This window comes from Megascapheus bottae, chromosome 10 (genome assembly GCF_031878675.1).
Source record: "Megascapheus bottae isolate mThoBot1 chromosome 10, mThoBot2.hap1, whole genome shotgun sequence".
Lineage (NCBI taxonomy): Eukaryota > Metazoa > Chordata > Mammalia > Rodentia > Geomyidae > Megascapheus > Megascapheus bottae.
In genome coordinates this window covers 35,515,180-35,530,421 of record NC_143518.1, presented here as the reverse complement: position 1 = coordinate 35,530,421, position 15,242 = coordinate 35,515,180, and the positions used below count along the sequence as shown (strand labels likewise).

The window sequence follows — 15,242 nt, the reverse complement described above, 5'->3', positions numbered from 1 at the left end:
AATAGAGCAATGGGAGATGCAGAAATAAAACCCCATATCTGTAACCATCTAATTTTCAACAAAGGAGTAAAACATATACACTGGAGAAAGGACAGCCTTTTCAACAAATGATATTGGGAGAACTGGTTATCTGTTTACAGAAGACAAACTTACTCTTCTCTCTTACCTTGTACAAACAAACTAAACAAAAGAACACACACACACACACACACACACACACACACACACACAGATTCCAAATGGAGCAAATAACTCTCCTCCAGGAAAACTCTGGAAGTTACAAACACAGGATTCCAAGTGTTCAAAAATAAGAAAAAGAATTAACAAATGGGAATATATCAAGATAAAAAGTTTATGCACAGCAAAAGAAATGGATTATCTGAACCAAGAGACAACTGATGAAATGGAAAAAACCTTTGCCTGTTATTCAACAGTTAAAGGATTAACATTCATAATATGCAAAGAACTAAAAAACTTAAACTGAAAAGAACAAATAATCTAATTAATAAATAGGTAAAAGGATTAAATAATTCTTAGTAGTAAAAATGGCTAATAGAGCTGGGCATGGTTGCTCACACCTGTAATTCTAGCTACTCTGGAGGCTGAGATCTGACAATCAAGTTTCAAAGCCAGCATGGGCACAAAAGGACCTAAGACTCTTATCTCCAACTAACCTCTAGAAAATGGGAAATGGGGCTTGGCTCAAGGGTAGGGCAGTAGCCTTGAGCTGAAGAGCTCAGGGACAACATCCAGGCTGAGTTCAAGCCCCATGACCCATGAAAAAATGTTTATCAATATTTGCTGTTAAAGAAATGAAAATCAAAAGTACTCTAAAATTTCATCTCAGTCCAGTTCCAATGACAACCACCAAAATGACTAGCAACAACAAATGCTGATGATGGGAATATAAGCTAATGCAACCACTACAGAAATCAGTATGTGGATTCCTCAAAACTCTAGAAATAGACCTATTGAGGTCCCTGCCATACAATCATGTCCATATATCTGAAAGAGTGTAAATGAATAGATAAGAAAGATATTTCTATACCCAGCCTTATTGCAGCACTGTTCACAATAACCCAAACCATGGCATCAGCCTAAATACCCAATAACAGATACACACACACACACACACACACACACACACACACACACACACAGTGATTTCAACCATGGGACTGTTTAAGGAAATAATAAGTAGAGGGCGAGGAAAAAGAAGAAAAGACTAGACAGACATTGAATTTTGTGCATGATCTTTGATTTTTGTCATAAAGGATGTTATTGAGAAAACATGTGAGTGTTAACAGTTAAGAGACTAGAGAAGAGTACTATGTAATAATGATAATTTCACTGTGATTATGTAAGGACAAATTCTGCTTGCAAAGAAGTGTTTAAGGTTAAAGTGGTAATGTGTGCAATGTACTTTAAGCAATTAAAAGTGAATAATAATAATAATTTTAAAATTCAGAGATATAGATGGTAGAGGGACCCTTTTAAGCCCTCACAGCTTAATAACAAAGCTGAGATCTCAGGTCCTCTGGTGCCTTCTCAGTGGACTTTCACTTGATTAAACAAATTTAGGGTATAACAGAATGATAACTGCAGATGCCCTGGCACATAGAACACCCTCAATAAATAAGGTTGTTGTTGTTGTTATTATTATTCATTTGAGTTTACATGTACTTGTTGTTAGTGATTTGCAGTGATGTGGAGGTCCACATGGCAAGCATGAAGGACACAGAAAAGAGCAACCTGAAGAAGCCAGCTGTCCTCCTAGCAAGTCTCCTCCATACCCTGGCATTTCCCCAGCTAATTTGGAACTGTTTAGGCTCCAAGGCTTTTCAGTAAATTCTTGTCAGTGTCCCAGAGTTGATCAGAATCTGGGATGTTGTCTCATTTTATCAGAGCTGTCATCAGCTGACCAAAAAAAAATATATAGCTACTCATCCTACAAATTAAGCTTCAATTAAACACATTACTCTTCCAGGTATGGGATACCACAGTGAAGAACAAAACATAGATATCATTATTGGAGTGAAAGTTGTACAAAGATACGACATAGGCAACACACAGATAACTTCAATTCATAAAGTGCTATAGGGAAAGATGAAGCAGGATAAAGGAGTAAAGAGAGATGTGATCAAAAAATGTCCTTTGCTTAGTGTGTTCCGATCAAATGTGTCCATAGCAGCTATATCACCCTAGCATTTGCAGGAAACACTACTTGATACAGGCTGCAGATCTTTCATGATCACATGCAAAACATTTTGTCTTCTCTGTCATAGTTCCCAAATAGCTTGTCGCTAAGAACTGTTTTCTGATACCCATGGTCCTCTGTTCTCTGGATCAAATCCTTCTTCCTAGGGAAAAAGGTATTGCCACCCGGGTGCAGTGGCTCATGCTGTTAATCCTAGCTACTCAGGAGGCTGAGATCTGAGGATCAAGGTTCAGAGCCAGCCCAGGCACTAAAATCCGTGAGACTCTAATCTCCAATTAACTACCAGAAACTCGGAAGTGGTGCTGTGCCTCAAGGGATAGTACAGTAGCCTTTACCTGAAGAGCTCAGGAATAACGCCCAGGCCCAGAGTCCAAGTCCCACAACCGACAAAAAGAAAAAAGAAGACGAAGAAGAAGAAGAAGATATTGTCTGGGAGAGACTGACCTGGAGCATAGAAGTGACTTGGAATTGAGGCCATGTAGCTGTGAGACAAGGTTTCTGCAATGGAGACAGTCCACTCCTCTGAGGGGAAAGCTAACTAGTAACTATGACAGCAATGGAGGCATTCTCAGTCTATGAAAATAGTTAAGAAGTAGGGAATGACTTGAGGATTCCCCCCCGCCCCATATGACTAGAACAGGAAATGGAAGAAAATTAGAAATGGAGAACTTAGGGCCAGCTACCTCAACCACATAGCGAGGTGGGGGAGGGTGCGGGGGCTGGGATTTTCTCCTAGGACTAATGATCCCTGGCACTGTGGGATTGAACCACCATAAAAGACTGCACTGGGGAGTGAGCGATGGGGTTCTAGTCCCTAACTATTTCTCAAGATGAGGTGTCACCCAAAGGCTATCCAGTCTAGTCCCTCTTCTGCAAGAATGACTGCAGCTAGACACTGGTGGCTCCCACCTCTCATTCTAGCTAGTCAGGAGATTGAGATCTAAGGGTCCTGATTTGAAGTCAGCCTGGGCAGGAAAGCCCATGAGTCTCTTCTCTCCAATTAACTACCAGAAAAAAACAGAAGTGGCATTGCGGCCCAAAGTGCTACCCTTGAGTGAAAAAGCTCAGGGACAGCACCTAGGCCCTAAGTTCAAGCCACATGACTCACCAGAATAAAACAAAAAAGAGAGTGGGTGCAACACTTCTTAACAGAGCCATGCAACTTTCCCTCATTGGAATTTTTAGAAAGCCAGTACAATGAAAACTGCACTATTGTAGCAGGCGCTGACATGTGCAGCCCATTAAACAGCAAGCCAACTTTCAGTCCTAAGGCTGAGTTCTATGAAGCATTTATCCAGAGGTAGAAAATGGAGCAACATCAGCAGGTAGAATTCTCTTCCTCTATTAGACTTACAAAAATCTTTCCTAAGGGAGTGGGAGTGGAGGGAGAATGTCCCTCTTAAAAGCCTTCTCCCAGCTCCATTCAGAGTCCTTTAAATTCTGTTTATCACTCTTTTAATGGCCTAAAATTCACAGAAGAATGCCATATGCTCCTGTACAGGATAATCATGGCTTGCTCTGGTGTAAGCCCTGTATGGAGGAGGCAGGGAGGGCTCTCACTATGAATCACTAACTTGGGATAAACTAGATAATAAGAAAGGTGAAACCCAAGCCACATCAAAAAGGGGACCATGCAGACTTACCCTGCTAAAATGCTTTGCTGCAGTACTTCTAGCTTGTGTAGAAGGCTGTCCAGTGGAACCAAGGAAAAGTCGTGACTAAAGATGGTGTCCACTCTCATCACACCGTGCTGTCTGAGGGGGAAAATGTCCACTGCCCAGTGGCAGCCGCTCTCCCCTGAGCAGTCCTGCGATTTTCCAGTACACTTCACAGACCTCTCGCAGTTTCTGCTAGGAAGTAATCACATGTGATAGAATACTACATGCATTCGCTTTGGATATTGACCTTGTTCCTTAGATTTCTACTCTGCTTTCTTTGAACTTGGCTTCATATATATATATATATATATATATATATATATATATATATAATGGATTGAAATGTTGGTGCACTGTGTACATCTTAGAAGAAATGTGTGAGAGTTTTGCCATGTGTTTAGTTAGGGAGAGCAAAGTCCACAAAAGGCTCACTCACTCACTTAGTATACCAATTATAAGTCTGAGAGGTTTAACAATCCACTCTTGATTTCAATAATTTGCTAGACAAACACATAGAACACACCTAAAGATGTTATTGTTGGGCTGGGAGTTTGGCCTAGTGGTAAAGTACTTGCCTAGCGTGCTTGCCTAGCATGCATGAAGACCCGGGTTCAATTCCTCAGTACCACACACATAGAAAAAAGCCAGAAGTGGTGCTGAGGCTCAAGTGGTAGAGCTCTAGCCTTGAGAAAGCCCAAGGACAATGCTCAGGCCCTGAGATCAAGCCCAGGACTGGAAAAAAAAAGCAGATGTTATTGTCTTGGTTATATGTCCTGGTTTATGATAGGGAAAAGATACAGAATAACATCAGCCCAGGAGAAAAGAACACTGGAGTCCAGAGAAATAGCTAGCATCTCATCTCCCATGGAATCAGGATAGTGTTATTCTCTCAGCATCAGAATGTGACAACACACAGAGCTGTCAACCATGAAAATTCTCCCCTGCACTGTGGCATTTTTATTGGTGTTAGATCCCACGTGCTGCACATATGGTTAATTTTGAGTTCCCATCCCTTCCAAAGGTTGAGTGATAACTTTTACCTCCAGTCCTTTCGGAGGTAGACATGATATTACTTGGCTTAAAGCCTCCATCATGAGTCACAGATCTCACTGTTGAATTTGTGTGGTGGACCAACACCTCTTGGTAAACAGACACTCCTACAAGACATGACACAGCAAGGTCCTAGAAATTACCTCCCAGGAGCTCAGGGCAAATGCTAAACCTGTCATTAAGGAAGCTATATTCTTCAATAGATAACATGTACAATCATCTTTGGGACAAAGTAAAGAGAAGGAAAGACCCAAATCTAATCACATGGACTTTCCTGACTACTGCTCTTCACTTACAATAGGACCTGGGCCTCAGGGGGTAAGGGACCCCAGCAAGGACTCTGTGGTCACAACCATTAAGTCTCTTTTGGAGCTGATTTTTACTGCTAATGGACCCAGGGAGCTACTCAAGCTCTCAGTGAAGTGATGAGAATGTCAGTGCCTTCTGGGACCCAGGAAGGCATGGAGATGCTAATACAGCTTCATACTCATTCTCCCATCTCCCTCACTGTTAGGAAGGATGGATAGTGAGAGTAAAATGGAAATCCTGGCTGGTTTATAGAACCTTCAGGAATGGCACTGTATGAAGGTCACGGTTGGCACTCAGGCTCTAGAGCCTCACATTTTCTCTAACAAATCTTCAGCAGCACCTGCACAACACAGCTGCCATTGTTCCCCTGATACTCCGAAAGTCCCTCTGTTACAGGAGACATGGTAGAGCCCTCTGGGAGGCCCAAAGGGGCTCTCCTCTTGTCCTATACTCATTCTGCCTTGACCGAGAGATCCTGGGGTTGTGCCTAGCTCTACTTGGCAGAGTTACCACTCTTCTTATGCCAAGGGAAGTTAGGGCTGCATACTGGGAACTACTTCTTCAGGGTCAAGAACAGGGCCTCCAGAGTCCTTCTGCATCTAGTGGTCCATTCAAGACCTAAGCCATTAGGACTGTGCTAACCGACCATCCTCATGGGACCCTCACAGCCTGAAAATGCTAGGGAGATTGGAGGAAGAGACTGCTGGAGGGAGAGGAATCACAGTCTCATTTAAATAATATTGAGGCAATAGGGTGGAGTAGGGAGATGGCCCCCTTCTTACAACTACAGAGTGAGCAAAGGATGGGACACAGTAGCTGATATAAGTGGGAGGCTTGACTATCCAAGCTCCAGATTCTCTCCTTCAGGGAGATTCTTTCTCATTAACATGTTTGGTTCCAGCTGTGGTCCTTCCAACCAGGCAACTGGAATTGCCTTATTCCTTCAGAAAAGATTCTTCACTTTCTTCATCCTCGGTCCAGATTGACCCAATTGTCCTGAACTCTAGTGTCAAGTCCAGGTCTAGATTTCCTAAGAATCCCAGGATGTTTTTTCAGGCTACTTCTAACCCCTCCTCAAAGACTCCATCCATGTCCCACATCAAAGCACATCCCCACCAGGGGCCCACTTTCCACCTAGACATACAGAGATCTGTTCTGCTGTTCTGATCTTGAGTCCTCTATCCTGTCACAGTCTTTGAATCTTCCCCCAAATCAAGTCCTATAGGCCCCAGGGAACCTCAAGAACCAAAATCCATGGCTGGAGTTGGGCCTGAGGACCATGATGAGGGTTGCAGAAATAGGATTTATAGAGGGGCTCCCAAACCACCCCTATGTTAGCACATCTCTTTATGGACTAGCAGGTACCTTCCAGCACTCCTGCTTCATGGGATCACTGAGCAGAACCCAAGGTTCTCAAGTCTGGTCCCTATGTGGCCCCTTCCAGAGAGCAGCTGGATTTCAAATGTTGGTCTGTGCTCCTTCCCCAGCAATGACACAGATAACTCCCTGAAACTCTGGCTACCCATATGTCTGTCATAGTTTCTCCTCTTTGACAAAGGAACTGATTGAATGGCAGACAGCATTCATTTCTTATTAATTCATTGACTTATTCATTCATCAAACATTTATTGAACACCTTCTCCATGCCAAACTCTCTGGAACATATTACATCACAGTGTAGTAGACAAGAGGAAAAAATACCATTCGTGTGGATACAGAGAGAAATTGGTTGGTTTTACCTGATGAGGGGATCATTGAGTAAAGTCATCTTCTTCACAGTTAAGTAAGTAGTGTAAGAAAGAAGTGGAGCTGGGCGTGGTGGCTCACACCTGTAATCCTAGCTACTTAGGAGGCCGAGATCTGAAGATCGAGGTTCAAAGCCAGCTTGGACACTTTAAAAAGTCCGAGAGACTCATATCTCCAATTGATCATCAGAAAATAGGAAGTAGGGCTGTGGCTCAAGGGGCAGGGCAGTAGCTTTGAGCTGAATAGCTTAGGGTCAACACCCAAGTCCAGAGTTCAAGTTCCACGACCAACAAAAAAATAAATAAATAAAATAAAGAAAGATGTGGAGAAGAAGGTCATTTCAAGATGTAGCCCTAGGAGCAAGGGCACTAGCCAGGAGAATTCTTGGAACTGATAGGTTGTGATGCGGCTGGAGAGGCTACAATATAAGGAAAATGGTACCTAGAAAAAGGCAGTAATTAGAGGACTTCAAACCATGCCAGAGCAGTAGGAAAGAATAGGAAGAACAGAAGATTGGGGATAATAATAAAATTAAACTTGCATGGACCTGGGCTCTGTGGCTCACGCTTGTAATCCTAGCTACTCAGGAGGCTGAAATCTGAGGATCAAGGTTCAAAGCCAGCCCAAGCACAAAAGGACCTGAGACTCTTATCTCCACTTAACCTCTAGAAAATGGGAAGTGGGGCTTGGTTTAAGGGTAGGGTGGTAAGCTTGGGCTGAAGAACTCAGGGATAGTGCCCAGGCTGAGTTCAAGCCCCATGATCCACAAAAGAAAGAAAGAAAGGAAGGAAGGAAGGAAGGAAGGAAGGAAGGAAGGAAGGAAGGAAGAAAGAAAGAAAGAAAGAAAGAAAGAAAGAAAGAAAGAAAGAAAGAGAAAGAAAGAAAGAGCTTGCATTGAGGATCTTGGGGCTGCAAAAGAGAGAGAGAGAGAGAGAGAGAGAGAGAGAGAGAGAGAGAGAGAGAGAGAGAGAGAGAGATCTGAGGATGAGAAAAACCAACAATGAGACTAGCAATTTGCCCAAGCAAGAGCAGAAGGTGACAACTGGGACAATTGCAATGAGGTGCAAAAGAGAGATTCGAATGAGAGCTGCTAGGCAGACTATATAAAGCTTGATAAAGATATGGAGATTTGATGAGGACAGGGGAGAGGAAGAGGGAGGGCTGGGGGGGGGGGAATGGCTAGGTAGGGTAGAGATATCCATCAATTCAGACTGGATATGTGACCTAATTGTTCTGGGGGTAGGTACTGGAGAGCCATTAACATTTGGTGGGTGTTTAGAGCCAAGTATGTGGTACAGCACTCTGAGATTTAAGGATGGAAAGTAGAGTGGTGTGTTGGGGTGTCAGGTGTGTGTGTGTTTGTGTGTGTGTACATGCACACACACACGTAAGCAAGAATAAAAACAACATACACTCATGTGTGTGCCAGCATACACACATGTATATTACATTGTTTTCATTTTTGCTTTTTACATCTAAACAGTATGTACATAATAGATGTAATTTATAAGAGCCAATGAGTTAAAAGCAACTAAACTATTTCCTAAGAAGGGATTAATTTAAATAAATTATAGTCTACCATATAATGAAATATGACATAGTCCTGAGAAAGAAGTGTATCTGTAAATACAAATGAAAGGAACCCCAAGATAAAGGGTAGCAAAAATATTAAAAAGCAACACATGGAGTTGTGTGCACAGTGCATTTCCATTTATGTATAAATAGAAGTGTATATTCACACGTGACTGTGCATGGTATACAAATTTTTTCGACCATGAGTGTAAGCTCTACAGATGGGCTCAAAAGCCTGTGCTTAGTAGGTAAAGTCAACTTTTTTGACTAATTTAAAGTCAGGGGTTGTATGCCCTCAGCCAGACAGCTGTCCCTTCTGACATTTCCAAACAGCCTGGGTGGTCAAAATGGGATGTGAACACAGGCTTACACACACACAGGAACATGGAATTAGAGTTCCACAAAGTGTTCCATTTGAGGAGCCTGCAACAGAGAAAAAAATGTAGGGATTAGATTAGATAATAGGGCTTCCTGGTGGAATGAGATAGTTAAGTATGGGAATTGTATGTTACAGGAGGGCATGTGGGCTCTCTCTATCCCTTTTTTCTGCACTGACATGGGGGAGGCCAGCTGCTTGGTCCTCCCTCCCCCAGTCACAACTCCTGATAAACTCCACAGGAACATTTCTACACAGGCATCCGGCTGTCCAGGCTTTAGGGTTCAGCTCCAGGGCATGCTTGTTCCCCACTTCCTTTGTGCCTTGCTTCAGGAGGAACCAAGAAAAGATGGTACTTCACTGACAGTCACCACACTCTCTAAGAAGTAGGCAATGGGTGAGGTAGAGCTAGGGTAGGGAACTTCACAAAGAAGACCTTGACTTCCTATGGCAATTCTTAGGAAAAACAAAGAAAGAAAGATGAATTTGTAGACAGGACACCAGGTGTGATGAGGTGGGTCTCAGGCAATTGAGATTTCCTCATTTCTAAGGTCCAGCCGGAAGGAGACAGACAGAAAATGATAGTCACCTGGATGACAAATGCCAGGATAGCATCCAGGCTGGAAAAGTACATTTCTTGCGGATCAGTGTTACTCCCTTCCTCCTCCCCTCGAATATGCAACTATCATGTCATTGATACAAAGAATGTATGTCTGTGGATTTGGGTATCTGTGGAGAATGCTGGAGCAGAGAATCCACTCCTCCACAGATCCTGAAGGGAAGTGAACACCATTTCTTTCCAACAGTGTAGGCTACACACGAACTGGCTCTCCCTTCTGCCAGTAACTGGGCTTCTCTCATTCCCTGCCATTTCCCTTCAAACTGAGCTCAGAAATAGTTAACCTGCCTGTATGGAAATACAAGTTTTGTTTGGGTGGGGGGGAGTAAGAGATTCTATGTATGCTTCCTTTTTCTTCATGTGACTCAACATTGGCCTTGTACATACCTAAATGTGCCATATGCTTGTTAGCATGGTCTGATTTTTCCTTTGTATTTGACTGTGTTTGTGATTCACAGAGCACAGCTCTGAGTAAAACACTTGGCAGCATTAGTGTGGGTAAGGGGATGATGTAAGGCTAGATACAAATCGAGAGGAACAAAGATTTCAGAATGGGAATGGTTTGATAGATCTAGAAAAGCCCCTCACAAGTACTCTCTGGGACCCGTCTGCCCCTCCTATAGTAATTCTGGGTTGTCATTACCTTCCTCTGTTCTTTTAATATGCAAATATTTCTAGGAAGAGAAAACCACATCACATATCTGTTTAGAAGCTGTCCTAAGAAGTTTATAAATGTTCAGGAAAAAATGTAAATCTTAGATAAGTAGGCTTAAATGAAGCCATGAGATCATTTTGGTGAAAGTGCAAGGAAAGCACCAAAAGAAAGTGCTTTAAATCCATCAGAGATTCAGAAGGCAGGAGTCAAGGCCTGATAGTTAAAAAGACTGGAAGACACCTTAGTGGTACTCTTTTTTTTTTTTTTTTGCCAGTCCTGGGCTTGAGCTCAGGGCCTGAGCACTGTCCTTGGACTTTCTCAAGGCTAGAACTCTACCACTTGAGCCTCAGCACCACTTCCGGCTTTTTTCTATGTATGTGGTACCGAGGAATTGAACCCGGGTCTTCATGCATGCTAGGCAAGCACTTTAACCACTAGGCCAAACTCCTGGCCCCCCTTAGTGGTACTCTTTACCATGGTGGACCTAGAGAAAATAACACTAGGCATTAAAAAAAAAAAAAACTTGAATTCTATTAAATATTTCTGTAATTCTAGAGCTGGGTACCATGCTTGTAATCCTTGCTACTCAGGATACTGAGATCTGAGAATCAAGGTTCAAAGCCAGCCACAGGCAAAAAAAAAAAAAAATCCGAGAGATTCTATCTCCAATCAACTAACAAAAAACTGCAAGTGGAGCTTTGGCACGAGTGGTAGAGTGCCAGCCTTGACTTAAAAAGGCAACGCAAAGCATGTGAGGCCCTGAGTTCAAGCCCCAGCTCTCCCTCTCCCTCCCTCTCTCCCTCCCTCCCTCCCTTGTGCGCTCTCTCTCTCTCTCTCTTTCTCTCTCTCTCTCTCTCTCTCTCTCTCTCTCTCTCTCTCTCTCTCTCTCTCTCTCTCTCTCTCTCTCTCTCTCACACACACACACACACACAGATAAATCTCCTTAATCTAAGTCTACACAATGTTGTATGAAACAGTTCTTACCTCCAGATAGTGATTGTCAGGCACATGCCAAGATAGGCAGACACTGAGCTGAGTCTGCAGATCTTTCCCCTCCAACCATTTTTCCCAGAATCCTCCTCTTTCCCATCTCTCACTAACCCTTGAACTATAGTGATAGACAGATACCCAACCTCAATGCCCAAGGGCCAACCACTTTCTTTACTAATAGACAATAAATATTACTGAGGAGTATGAGAAGTAGATTACTGTGTGTGTGTGTGTGTGTGTGTGTGTGTGTGTGTGTGTGTGTGCCTGTGTGTGCCTGTGTGTGCCTGTGTGTGCTGATACTCAGATTTGAATTCAAGGCCTAACCACAGTCCCTTAGATTTTGTGTTGTTTGTTTTTTCTGCTCAAGTCTCTACCCTTTGAGTCACATCTTAACTTTGGCTTTTTTTCTCTTCACTCTGTCTCTTTTTCTGTCTGTCTTTGTTTCTGTCTTTCTCTGCCTCTGTCTTTTCTCTCTCAAGCTTTTCATTTGTTCTGGTTTACTAGAGATAAGAGTTTTACAAACTTTCTTGCCTGGGCTGGCTTCAAATCATGGTTTTTAGGACTATAGGCACAAGCCACTGGCACCTGGCTCAATTTCTATACATTCATTGCAGAGTAAGCTCCTATTTAATATGTCAACACTTCATCCAACTGTTTTTCCAGTCTTCCATCTCTCTGTGTCTGCATTTCTTGGACTCAACTGACTTCCCTTTTCCATATCCAGTGGCAGATATCTGAATCACGGGCAGTTACTCCCAAGTACAGCACAGGAACTCTTGATATGGAGCTGAATGTGCCCCCCAAATTCATATTGTTGATGCTCTGCCCCTCAGTACTTCATGATGTCACTGAATTTGGAGATGGCCTGTAAAGAGGTAATTAAGGGGCCGGGAGTTTGGCCTAGTGGTAGTGCTTGCCTAGCATGCACAAAGACCAGGGTTCCAATCTTCGGTACCACATACATAGAAAAAGCCAGAAACGGTGCTGTGGCTCAAGTGACAGAGTGCTAGTCTTGAGGAAAAAACCCAAGGACAGTGCTCAAGACCTGAATTCAAGCCCCACGACTGGCAAAAAAAGAGGTAATTAAGTTGAAATGAAGCTGTAAGGATAGACCATAATCCATACAGAACTTTCTGTTCTTTTCTAAACTCTGATGATGTTTATATTAAGGCATTTGGCCATAAATTTTTTCCTTCCATCAATTCCTTTGGTCCTCTAGCACACAAACACACACTCAGTCACACACACACACACACACACGCACACTAGTGTTTGGACAGGAGTGGGTATTGTGGTCAAATGACCTCTCAGGGCCCTTTTACAAGGACACAGATGCTGCCACTGGTGTCATTTCCATCCTCTGTCCCAAAATGAAAAGCAAAAAAGGCAGGAAGAAGGACACCTTGAAAACCTCCACCTCCCAAGGGGAAAAAAAAAAGATGTGTGCAATTTCTAACACAGTCTTCCATGGCAGCAAGGGACATAGAATACAAGGACCAACAAGGCCAGGAGAAGAAAAGTCTCTACAAAGACTACCTATGCTACAAATGGGATGGAATCCAGGAGCTGATCCTTTCAAGGAGCATGGCAAGTTGTATGACACAGAATGGGGAAGAAGTAGAGGTTGAGGTTTTAGCTCAGTTTTTCTTCAAACACTGTGAAAATAGTTACCCTCTATGCAGGCTGAGTAACATCCCTCTATCCCTACATGATACCTCCCACCTACCTCCTAGAACCTATGAGTGTTATATTAAATGGTAAAAAAGAGACTCTACAGAAGTGATAAAATGTGAGATCTGAGATAGGAAGATTATCCATGATTGTCAGAGTGGGACTGATGTAAATCACAGGAGGTCTATAAGAGGGAAGTAGAGGAGGCTGAGTCAGAGATGAAGAATGCTTCCAAAAGATGGAGGTGATGGGCCTTCCGAGGGTGAGATGCATTCGCGTTTTGCTGTCGATTCAGCAGATGTTTAGCTGCCTTGGCATGTGGCTGTGAGGACTGAATTCTTTAGCACGTGAAATAGATGTTCACAGATAGATGTTCTGAATCATTTGGCACTACCCTGTCCGACAGTGTGCTCACAAGCTGTCTATGACTATTCATTCTTGAAATGTGGCTGTTCTAAATTCCTATATGCTGTATGTATAAAATACACACCAAATGTTGTGAGTTGGTTAATCTGACCTGTCAGCTGAGATTACCTGATGCCTAGAAAACTGGTAAAATGCACTTTTGAGTTTGTCTGGGAGGGTGTTTCCAGAGATGCTTGGCATGAGTTACGGAGGAAGGAAGATTCACTCCAAATGTGAGTGGCACCTTCTATCAGGCTGGGGCCTGGGATGGAACAGAAAGCGGAAGAAAGAGAAAAGCTTGCACATCCACACATACATACTCAGATTTTTTTTTTAACTCATGGCTTTGTGCTCTTGCTTGACTTCTTTGCTTAAGGCTGGCATTCTTACCACTTGAGCCACATGTCCACTTCTGGCATTTTGCTGGTTAACTGGAGATAAGTGTCTCTTGGATTTGTCTACCTTGGCTGGTTTCCAGCCTTGATCCTCAGATCTTAGCGTTCAGAATAGCTAGGATTACAGGTACATACAAGCCACTGGCACCCTGCTAAACATACTCAGGTCTTGTTGAGTGGGTTCATTTCCTGCTGCTGGCATCGCCCATGTACCTCTGACTCTAGATTCTTCAGCTTTTTTTTTTTTTTTTTTGCCAGTCCTGGGCTTGAGCTCAGGGCCTGAGCACTGTCCTTGGACTTTCTCAAGGTTAGAGCTCTACCACTTGAGCCTCAGCACAACTTCCAGCTTTTTTTTTTTTCTATGTATGTGGTACCAAGGAATCGAACCCGGGTCTTCGTGCATGCTAGGCAAGTACTCTACCACTAGGCCAAACTCCCGGCCCGTTTCTTCAGCTTTTGAATGTGAACTTGTATCAGCAACTCTCCAGGAGATTTCTAGGCCTCAGTGGAGGGGGCTACATCATGGATCATCCTTATTCTGAGGCTCCCAGCTTCTCACATGGAGTAGCCAGCGGTTCCCTCACTATCCAGCCTACAGAGGGCCATGATGCCTCTCTTCATGTAGGCCAATCTATAAATGCCCTCATAATTGCATGCACATTCTATTAATCCTATTCGTATGGAGAACTCTGACTAATACAATTAGTAAGGCTTTGAAAGTATGTGAAATATTCAGTAGTGTTAATATTTATTGCATGTGGAAATTATATATTTGATATGTCAGATTAAATAGAAGACATTAATGATTACTGTTTCCTTTTACTTTTAATTAATGTCATTCTTAGAAAATTTCAAATTCCATAGCAGCACATGCCTGTAATCTTAGCTACTTAGAAGGTGGAGAGAAGGATCTTAGTCTAAGGCTGGTCCCAGGAAAGGTACAAGATCCTATCAGAAACAAAATTAAGACAAAAAGGCCTGAGATTGTGGCTCAAATGGTAGGGTACTTGTCTAACAAGTAAGAGGTCCAGAATTCAATCTTCAGTACTGCCAAAGAAAGAAAAGAAGATACTGACCTGGCACTTACCTGGCAGGAGATTATGCAGGGGTTTTTCTCAGGGCAAGGTGTTTCCATTGTATTCAGGATGCGCTGACCTCTGCAATTTCTCCACATTGGAGAAACTCGAGTATAATTTGTGTAGTGGGGGGACTGTGTGCTCGCTCTCCCCTGGTTAAAAAAGAAAGAAAGAAAAGAAAAGAAGGGAGGAAAAAAGACTGCAATGTTAGCTTCTCAGGAGGCTGAGATCTAATATCTGAGTAACATGGTTCAAGGCCAATTAGAACAAAAAGGTCTAGAAGAATCATCTCCAATTAACCAGAACAAAAGCTGGAAGGAGAGCTGTGGTTCAAGGGGTAGACTGAAAAAAATGAAGGGTCCCCACCCAGGCCCTGAGTTCAAGCCTTAGTAAAATCACTGGAAAAATAAGAATTCGCTTCTGCTTATGACTCATATCATTTTCTATCAGATTATGCTTCCAAATCCCTGGCTTCTTGTTGAATGGAATAGTACAAAGACAA

General features: G+C 42.9%; 1 pseudogene; it reads left to right on the top strand.

Annotated features, from left to right (window-relative positions):
• Nucleotides 1–14,743: 14,743 nt before the first annotated feature.
• LOC150058033 (U1 spliceosomal RNA) lies at nt 14,744–14,895 on the top strand (annotated as a pseudogene).
• Nucleotides 14,896–15,242: the final 347 nt, after the last annotated feature.